Source organism: Ipomoea nil, unplaced genomic scaffold (genome assembly GCF_001879475.1).
Source record: "Ipomoea nil cultivar Tokyo-kokei standard unplaced genomic scaffold, Asagao_1.1 scaffold2647, whole genome shotgun sequence".
NCBI lineage: Eukaryota > Viridiplantae > Streptophyta > Magnoliopsida > Solanales > Convolvulaceae > Ipomoea > Ipomoea nil.
Window position 1 is genome coordinate 2,106,677 of NW_017619075.1, and position 7,952 is coordinate 2,114,628.

A 7,952-nucleotide genomic window follows, 5' to 3' on the forward strand; every position below is an offset into this window, starting at 1 on the left:
TGGCGTCGGGCCCCAAATATCTGAATAAATTAATTCCAAAGGATGTGTACTAGTAGTTTCGACACGAGTCAAAGGAAAACGAGAGTATATTTTCCCAATTGACAATAGGAACAGGCATTGGGAAGATCACTAGAATTTAATTTACCAATAGACGAAGACGTTAAAATTTTACGTAAGACTCTAGAATGAGGATGCCCCAACCGCATGTGCCAAACGTAAGAGGATCACGCAGAAACAAACGCAGCAGGAGCTGAGGAGGACGCAGGTCATGTGTAGAGACCCTCAGACGCATGTCCCTTAAAAAGAACCTTCCTGGTCAAAATGTCCTTCACATAGAAACAAAAGGGGTGAAACTCAAAGAAAACATTATTGTCTTTTGCAAAACGCTGGACAGACAATAGAGAAGAAGAGAGACCAGGGAATGTAAAACATCATGTAACTTAAAAAACCTAGAATCAGTAGCTAACGAAGCGGAACCAACATTAACAATAGGCAAACATGTACCACTGCCAACTCGCAGAGTCTTCGGGCCATCATAACGTGTCGCAGAAGTTATCAAAGAAGAACCAGACGTAGCATGATTTGTTGCACCAGTGTCAGGGAATCACTGATGATGACCGTTGGAATCACCATTATCACTAGAGACGGCCACATTAGCCTGAAAACCAGGAGCCCCTGAATAACGCCAAAAACAGTTGGCTCCCGTGTGACCAAAACATTGACAAATTTGACAAGGATCATCATAGCGCCAAAAACAATTGGCTCCCGTGTGACCAAAATGTTTACAAATTTGACAAGGATCATCATAGCGCCAAAAACAATTGGCTCCCGTGTGACCAAAACATTTACAAATTTGACACTGATCATCAATGCCACGTCGTTGACTGGACCGCTTCTCATACAGTGTATCTTGGTTCGATGTCATCGGCTACTGCTACGAAGCGAGGTGACGCCGTGTGCGGTGGAACATGGATGTTGGAAAGGAAACCCTAGCTAACTGATACCAGATGAGAATATAATTGTGATGTATTCAATAATAATGTTTGAGAGTACAGGGAGCGAATATATAGAGATGCTAGATAGAATCCTAGTCTAACACGAATAATATAGTCCTAGTCTAATATGAATAATATAGTTCTAATAGTACATACACGCAGGGGCGGAGCCAGGATTTGTTGGTGCGGGGGGGGGGGGGGGGGGGGGGGGGGGGCGGATCACGTTCTAATGCTTGAATATCAAACTGATTTCAACTCTTTGAGCTTTTTCAGGATGACTTTCAAAATTCAATGGTTCAATACTTGAAAATTGATTTACTTGAGATGTTGAATCTTCAGAATTCTTTCTTTTAAAGAAAAGATCAGTTCTTTGTGTCTTTTTCATTTCAACTTAATCTTCTCATGTTCGTACGGTTAATTTTTTTGACAAATCAATTAAATTAACTAAAACAAAATGAAAAAAGAAGAAATAGAGGAAGATTAAAGTAATAGAAATTTAAAGATTTTGGTAGCAAAATGACAGTTTATTATTATGATAAACACAATTGTAATGATACTAAAAAGAAAAACACACAATTTTAATGTATTTCATTTTCCTTAGCACTTAGCAAAGAACATATAGTAGTACACTACTTTACACTCATTTTCATTATGCACTAGTATTCAAATCATTAAGCACTTATAACATACACAGTAATTACATACTACAGTCATTTTCAAAACTCATCAAATGACCTAATTTCAAACTCATCAAATGCCCATTTAGCCATTTCATTATGATTTATGCACTAGTATTCAAATTCTAGCAAATCCTATTAAACTTTTAAAGTATAAACAAACACTAACCAAAGGAGAAGTGGAGAATACTGACACTCGTAGCCGGTAGCCCGAGTTTACCGTGGTTGCCGTCGTGAGTCGTCAACTGAGGAAACGAAAAGAGGATTTAACTATTTAGGCATTTACCCCAAGCTTACCGCGGTTGTTATAACTTGTGAAGATGATGAGTCCATTTCCAATAAAGATTAATTCATAAAAAAAAATCAAAAATTTAAAGAATAAAAAGGAAATAGAAAATTACCCATATACTTACAAGTAAAAAATTGAAGAGAATTTGTTGTTTAGAATATTTTCCGCGTCTGCCGGTCAGCGTACTGTATTTGCTTTTTTTATTTGTAAATTTGGAATTTGAATGTTTGAGAATTTAGATGATTTGCTTACTCTGGAAGTATTCTTTTAGGTGGAAAATGTTTGGTGGGCCACACTCCCACATAATGGCACTAGCTTAGCTATTATAATACTAACTAATAAAAAAATAAAAATTGAGGGGGGCCAAGCCGCAATGTCCATGAGGTGCAGCTTTGCTGCTCTATACTAACGTTAAAAATAATTTCTCTTGGGAGGGGCCAAGGCCCCCTCTTATTATCAGGTGGCTCCGCCCCTGCATACACGTAGGGGTAATCGCGGTTTCGATTCCGGTTTCACAATAGGACAAATCGGAACCGGAACCTTATAGTAAGATTCTGATTCCGATTTCAGTTCAGAACCGGCGGTTCCAAGTTTCAGTTGGAACCGTCGGTTCTAACCGGATTTATTAAAAAAATAATAATAATAACACTATAATTTTTAATTTTTTCCGCTTTAGAACCAGAACTGCCGGTTCTGGTTTCTTTTCATCTCGAACCTTAACCGGAATCATATTGGTTCCGGTTAGGAACCGAAACCGGAAACATACGAACGGTTCAATTTCAATTTCGGTTCAACAGTGCACAGTTCGGTTCGAACCGAACTATGATCATGCCTACATACACGGCTCGCGAAGTGTTGTTTCCTTCCTTGGATAAAGATATTGTCAACTCGATGGATTATGCATATATATATATATGCATTTGGTTGACTAAGGAATTGGATAAGGAATTGGGTTGACTGCATGCGAGTGGAGTAAGTTTGATATATTATATATGTATATATTATATATTATATTATTTATTATTTTGCATGGTGATATGCATTGAAGTAATAAATATAATATATATATATATATATATATATATATATATATATATATATATATATATATATATATATATATATAGTTTTTTCCCAAAATGGTCCCTGACTATCGCTCATTCTTAATTTTGCATTTTGACTTTTAATTGCACCCAATATGGTCCCTTGACCTTTAAAAATTACCCCAAATCGATCTTCCGTTAGAAATTTCGTCTATTGAGTGTTAAAATGAAGGGCATTTTCGTCCGTTTACCTATTATGTGCCTAATATACTCTGAAAAATAGTCGAGGGACCATTTTGGGAATAGTCGAGGGATCATTTTGGGAAAAACTCATTTATTTATTTCATTTTTGTTTATTTCCATTTTTTAAGACTATCAAATTAGAATTTTTATACATTGTTTTTTCTTACAAATATAAATAGTTAAAATCCACAATCAAAAGTCAAAATTTTAAACTCTCTCTACAAATTTTTTCCTTCTATCTAAACATACCAACTTCCCTCTATTCCTATCAAGTTTTACAAGTTCCGTAAGTTTCAAAAATATAATACTCATATACTTTTTATGTTCACACACACACACACACACACACACACACACACACTTCAATAGACAATCAATCACTATGCATCACATTAAATATTATTTTTACCAATAAAAATAACATTACTATTTTTATCAGTTTAGACACCCAAAATGTACGCTTCATTTCTCGGTCAGTATGCCTTTGAAAATAAAATTATTATTTTTACATGCTTCTAGCACTTCTTGGAACTGAGAAGTACGCGTCACTTCTCGGTCAATGACAAAATCTTAGAAAATATTTTTGAAAAGTTGGCTTAACTTAACTTGCAAGGCCATTAGTTTCATTCCAAAGTTAGTACAAATCATAACTACCATTTCCAAATGCCTATCTACCAAGAAGTACATCATGCTAAAGAGAGTCTACAACTATGGCTATCAATTTTATGTGTTAAAGGACAAGTAAAATAAACCAAATGCAAAAATAATTAGCACAAAACAAGCAATTCTAAACCTAAAGCCTCATCATTTTTCAATACTACAAGTTCTTGTCATTTTGAAGTTAGTTTGTATTTTACATATGAATATTAATAAACTTAAATTTGAAAGTTAAACTTGTTTACCAAAGTACGAAACTTATTGTAAAACTTGATAGGGATAGAGGAAAATTTTGTATGTTTAGACAGAAGGAAAAAATTGTAGAGAAAGTTTAAAAACTATTTATATTTGTAAGAAAAAAAATCTATAGAAATTCTAATATGATAGTCTTCAAAAAATGGAAATAAATAAATGAATTTTTCCCAAAATGATCCCTCGACTATTCCCAAAATGGTCCCTTGACTATTTTTCAGAGTATATTAGGCATAAATGTCCTTCATTTTAACACCCAATATATGGAATTTCTAACGGAGGACCAATTTGGGGGAGTTTTTAAAAGTCAAGGGACCACATTGGGTGCAATTAAAAGTCGAATGCAAAATTGAGAATGAGCGATAGTCGAGGGACCATTTTGGGAAAAAACTCTATATATATATATATATATATATATATATATATATATATATATATATATATATATATATATATATATATATATATATATATATATATATATATATTACTTAATAATTTCGCATGCAGTGCGTAACCTATGAAGATACATATCTTATGAAAATGTATATGTTATACATGGTTTATGTAATTATATTTTCTCAACACAGATATATTGTTTAAGATATATCTTGTGGAAGTTTGAGTTTTAAACTATCGGTAACCTTCATGTAATTTCTCCTAACCGTCCAAATATTTTATATAAATATTTTGGAGACATTGAAAGATATATGAAAGATATGCAAGATACAAACAATTGAGATATGCCAGATATGCAATCAACTTGCATGACACCAACATATTTCATAGGCTTACAATTCTACAGGAAATTCTCAAACAAAGCAAATTGAGAATTTCATTCATCTTCTTTTATCCCATAAGATTAAATCTTGAACCTTGTTGTTTTTATGGAGGGAGATTTAAGCTTATAGGAAAGTGATTACACGCCTGAAAAAATCAATGATCCAGTTTTTGTTCTCTCATTTTCTTCTGTAATTTTGTTGTATCTCACATGTATAACATAAGGTGTCTTTTTACACGCCCAGTGTACGCGCCATGCTGGGCAAGATAGTGCACGTCATTAGTTAATTCATTGACCCCACAAAGAATTTTGATTTTCCTAGACTGCGGCAATTTCCCCCTTAGGCTCCCGCCGGCCGCCTAGGCGCCAGCCTAGTGACTAACTCAGCTGACTAGGCTGAATTCGACCGAGTTAACTTGTTCATTTCTGTCGAATTAGCTGAGTTAACCCGACCGACTCTGCCTTACTAATTGTTTTTCATATATATATATATATATATATATATATATATATATATATATATATATATATATATATATATATATATATATATATATATATATATATATATATATATATATATATATATATATAAGGGATCAGGTGCTGGTGGTGTTTCCCGTGCGGTTGTGTGGGTGGACTCATATTAAGCATTACACTAGCGCACTTTAAGTACACACCAGACGCACAAATAGAATACATTCAGAACAAAAACTCACACACCTTAAGCACAAAAGTCACGCATCTTATGTACAACTCTCACGCACCTTAAGAACAAAACCCACACACCTTAAGCACAAAAACACACGCACCTTAAGTTTTAACAACAACTCACATTAAGTACACACTCACGCACATTAATTACAAAACTCACGCATCTTAAGCACAAGACTCATGCACCTTAAGCACAAAACTCGAGCACATTAAGCACAAAACTCATGCACTTTAAAGTTTCAGCAAACAACTCACATTAAGTGCACACTCACGCACATTAAGCACACAACTCACGCACCTTAGGCACAAGACTCACACACCTTAAGTACAAAACTCACGCACATTAAGCACAAACCTCACGCACCTTAAGCACAAGACTCAGGTACATTAAGTACAAAACTCACGCACATTAATCACCCACACAACCGCACGGGAAGCATTTACCTGCACTGGAACTTAAACTTATATGTGTGTGTGTGATTGTGTGTGTGTGTGTGTGTGTGTGTGTGTGTATGTGTGTGTGTGTGTGTGTGTGTGTGTGTGTGTGTGTGTGTGTAATATGACATATGCACCTACACACATGCATTGTTTTTCTTTTCTTTTTTTTAGGCAGCCGCATAGGCGACCGCATAGACGCCGCCTAGGTCGTCTAGGCGCTACTCTACCACCCGACTAGCGCCTAGCGTCTATTGCAACCATGCCGACACCATTCTTGCTCTCTACAATGTGGGATCTCCGTGGCTTGGGTCTGCAAATGGAAGATGGCTTAAGTCTGCGATGTGGGATCTCCGTGACACATACCACCTCTCTTTTTTAATTGGAAGATGGCTTGGTGTGCTGATGTAGCAAAAATAAGATGTGAGCTCAGGTGTGTAATGTCGTCCTCAGAGGATTGGGGGTTATGGCACGCAATATGCAATCACAAGAAACTAGGTACTATTATAAGGAAATCAACAAGAAACTAAGCAAATCATAACCAGATTGAGGCTACGCTAACTAAACAAAGTAACACAAACACATATTAACAAGATGTAAATATGAAATAAAGAAATATGACTCAAGCTAGAGAGCATTATCTTCTAGATGCATAGCACAACCTAAGGATTGGGGAAAATTACACAACCAAGGAATAGAGGGGATGCACGTAGGAATCCTAGTCTATAAGTCACTCACGTGGGAAAATTAACAAGGATTAGAACAATGAATTGCCCCACTCTCGTGGTGAATCAACTCCAAGTTCTTCAAGAACACAAAGCATCTAAAACCCCCAATTTCCCCCATTTTCATAGGAAAAATCGGGTTTATGCAAGGAGTGGCTTGGAATCTTGACCCAACTCTCATTGAGGCCAAGAATCCTCCAAAACATGCCAATGAATGTTGTACACCAAGCATTAACAATATACAAACACAAATTCTTTATAAACTCAAGAACCCTAGGTAGGCAAAAATCCCCTTTATGCAATAACCACAAACTAAGCATCAAGATAGGTAATACAACCCTAACTCAAGTCCATAAACTAACTACTAATGATTAAATAGCATAAAGAATACAAAAACACAAGTAATAAACATAAATCTTGCAAAATAAAGAGATAAAAGGAAGGAAAACTTCTCTAAAGAAAATGGATGGTAGAATCTTGAAATGTTGAAATCCAAGTGTTGAATCCTTGATTACAAGCTTGAAATATGTTAAGAAACCTAAATTTAAACCTAATCTAACACTACAATATGAAAGGAAGTGAAAGGGAGAAGCTAGGGCTTAACCATGGGTCAAAATCAAGTTGAAACGACACAAAAACGCGCCTAAATAGAGCAGAGCACAGTGGGACGCCCTCAGGGATGGGCGTACGCCAGGCAGTACCATTTTTGGTGCATTTCCAGTGAACACTGGAATGGACGTACTAGCATGCGTATGGGCGTACGCCACCTGCTTCCCTTTTCAGATCTCGGATGTGATGAGGGATGGGCGTACGCAAGGGGGTACGAGGCTCCTAAAAATTTCTAAATGCATTCCAAACTCTTTGATTGATCTCTTAATATAAAAATTGCTTGTATCTTCCCAAATCATTGAATTCCTCACTTATTGTGAATGATTACACCTTGAAATAAAACCAACATAAATTAGTCACAATTCACACAAGTGTTTAGGCAATTCACAAATAAAATGGGTTCAAGAATGGGCAAAAATATAGACAAAATGCACTTATCAAACCGTACTCTGACATCACACGATACAAGTATGGGCCACATGCAAGGACACGACTCACAATTCACATTACGGTACCTAAGACATCATACAAG